Raw genomic sequence first — 3416 nt, forward strand, 5'->3', positions numbered from 1 at the left:
AAATTGTCCCCTATACTTTCCAATTTTAATACAGTTTCCAATGCACCACTGTGACCCCATTGAAGTCAATGGGCCTGATTCTCCTCCCACTCAGTTGGTGTAAGTGAGGAGGTGAATGGTAGTAGTGTACACCTAACTCCCCACAAAATGGCTGGTAGGAGAGACTTTGGTGCCTAGCTCCAGCAGAGTGTTCAGGACAGAGAATCCTGAGTGCAGGGATCACACCCTCTGCTCATCATTTTCTACTGGCTAATGGACTGGCTCCTGCTCAGCGTGCTGGCTTTTGGGAATCCCGTTCTTAGGTGCTGGAGGACTGGTTTACACTGAGAAAAAATGAGCTCTAAGGGGGTGTGATTTCTAAAGTGCACTAACGGGTTGTGCATTAATTGGTCTGGGGGCTGGATTCACAGAGGGGCTTGGGCATTGCAGTGCTCTGCATCACCACACCTAAGGCTTAGGCAGCAAGAGAATCACTTGGATTTGCAAACCTGGAGTTTGGCGCCTGCGCTCCCTATGCAATGGAAGGGGAGAGATGAGATAAGCAGCTGCTTGCCTAAGCTAGCCAATGGGAGATGCTGAGGAGAGGGGCGTGTCCTGAGCCCCATCCCTCGCAGGGAGTCAGGTGCCTGAGTCCGGGCTGCAGGGAGGCACCTGTCCCTGCTTGGGAGTCACAGTGGTGAACTCTCTCTTGGCATTAGGTGCCTACACCATTTTTGTAAGGGGCCCCAGGGAAGGAAAAGAACAAGAACATCCCTTCAAATGGAGAAGAGATATGAGCAGGGCTTAGCCACCTCTGCAGTGAGTTCCCAAGCCACTGGGCTACAGGATAGTCTGATGTGGGGCTCTCTCAGTCTTTCTGGTTGAAGCTGTTCCACTGTAGATTACATAATTAAAGAATCATTGTGTTAGAGAGGAAAGGCAGAAGCGTAGGGTCACGCTGTAGCCTGGTGGTTAGAGCACTCACCCAGGATGTGGGAGCCCTAGCATCTAGTCCCTTTGCTCCGATGTCTCTCATCACTTATCCAAAGTGGAGCAGATTCAACAGGAGAGATTGAGGCCACACCCCCAATCAGAACATTTCAGTGGCTAGGGTAGGGGGGAGCTTGAGCCACAGCCTCTCACATCCCAGATGAGTGCCCTAACCACTAAGCTAAAAGGCACAAGGGAGGCCCTCCTTTTTTTCCCACCCCCATTTTGTGTGAGCTCATGTGAGGGGCCTAATCTAATAAACAGTCTCTGAGCCTGCCTATGGGATCAGGCCCCACAGCTGAGTTAGGCAGAGGAATGCCTATCTTCCCCCGATTCCTGAATCACATTCTGGCATAGCGCTCTGGATGCCTAGAGGGAAGCAGCTGTGTACATGCCCAGAGGCAGAAACATAGGTGTCTAGGGATCTTTTCCTTCAAAAATACAGGTGACAGTGATTTTAGGCACATATATCATAGAATCATAGAATCTCAGGGTTGGAAGGGACCTCAGGAGGTCATCTAGTCCAACCCCCTGCTCAAAGCAGGACCAAACCCAACCAGGGCTTTGTCAAGTCTGACCTTAAAAACCTCTAAGGAAGGAGATTCCACCACCTCCCTAGGTAACCCATTCCAGTGCTTCACCGCCCTCCTAGGAAAAAGTTTTTCCTAATGTCCAACCTAAACCTCCCCCTCTGCAACTTGAGACCATTACTCCTTGTTCTGTCATCTTCTACCACTGAGAACAGTCTAGATCCATCCTCTTTGGAACCCCCTTTCAGGTAGTTGAAAGCAGCTATCAAATCCCCCCTCATTCTTCTCTTCTGCAGGTTAAACAATCCCAGTTCCCTCACCTCTCCTCATAAGTCATGTGCTCCAGCCCCCTAATCATTTTTGTTGCCCTCCGCTGGACTCTCTCCAATTTATCCACATCCTTCTTGTAGTGTGGGGCTCAAGACTGGACACAGTACTCCAAATGAGGCCTCACCAGTGCTGAATAGAGGGGAATGATCACATCCCTCGATCTGCGGGCAATGCCCCTACTTATACAACCCAAAATGCCATTAGCCTTCTTGGCAACAAGGGCACACTGTTGACTCATATTCAGCTTTTCGTCCATCATAACCCCTAGGTCCTTTTCTGCAGAACTGCTGCCCAGCCATTTGGTCCCTAGCAGACTAGGGATTCTTTCGTCCTAAGTGCAGGACACTGCACTTGTCCTTGTTGAACCTCATCATATTTCTTTTGGCCCAATCCTCTAATTTCTCTAGGTCCCTCTGTATCCTATCCCTACCCTCCAGCGTATCAACCACTCCTCCCAGTTTAGTGTCATCTGCAAACTTGCTAAGGGTGCAATCCACACCATCCTCCAGATCGTTAATGAAGATATTGAACAAAACCGGCTCCAGCACCCACCCTTGGGGCACTCCACTTGATACTGGCTGCCAACTAGACATGGAACCATTGATCACTACCCTTTGAGCCCGACCATCTAGCCAGTTTTCTATCCACCTTACCGTCCATTCATCCAGCCCATACTTCTGTAACTTGCTGGCAAGAATACTGTGAGAGACTGTATCAAAAGCTTTGCTAAAGTCCAGAAATAGCACATCCACTGCTTTCCCCTCATCCACAGAGCCGGTTATCTCATCATAGAAGGCAATTAGGTTAGTCAGGCATGACTTGCCCTTGGTGAATCCATGCTGACTGTTCCTGATCACTTTCCCCTCCTTTAAGTGGTTCAGAATTGATTCCTTGAGGACCTGTTCCATGATTTTTCCAGGGACTGAGGTGAGACTGACTGGCCTGTAGTTCCCTGGATCTTCCTTCTTCCCTTTTTTAAAGATGGGCACTACATTAGCTTTTTTCCAGTCATCCGGGACCTCCCCCGATCGCCATGATTTTTCAAAGATAATGGCCAATGGCTCTGCAATCTCATCGGCCAACTCCTTTAGCACCCTCGGATGCAGCGCATCCGGCCCCATGGACTTGTGCTCGTCCAGCTTTCCTAAATAGTCCCAAACTACTTCTTTCTCCACAGAGAGCTGGTCACCTCCTCCCCATACCATGCTGCAGAGTGCAGCTGTCTGGGAGCTGACCTTGTCTGTGAAGACAGAGGCAAAAAAAGCATTGAGTACACTAGCTTTCTCCACATCCTCTGTCACTAGATTCCCTCCCTCATTCAGCAAGGGGCCCACACTTTCCTTGACTTTCTTTCTGTTGCTAACATACCTGAAGAAACCCTTCTTGTTTACACCTAACATCTCCGGCTAGCTGGAACTCCAAGTGTGATTTGGCCTTCCTAATTTCACTCCTGCATGCCTGAGCAATACTTTTATTCTCCTCCCAGTTTATTTGTCCAATCTTCCACTTCTTGTAAGCGTTTTTTTGTGTGTTTAAGACGAGCAAGGATCTCACTGTTAAGCCAAGCTGGCCACCTGCCATATTTAC

This window comes from Mauremys reevesii, linkage group 15 (genome assembly GCF_016161935.1).
Source record: "Mauremys reevesii isolate NIE-2019 linkage group 15, ASM1616193v1, whole genome shotgun sequence".
NCBI lineage: Eukaryota > Metazoa > Chordata > Testudines > Geoemydidae > Mauremys > Mauremys reevesii.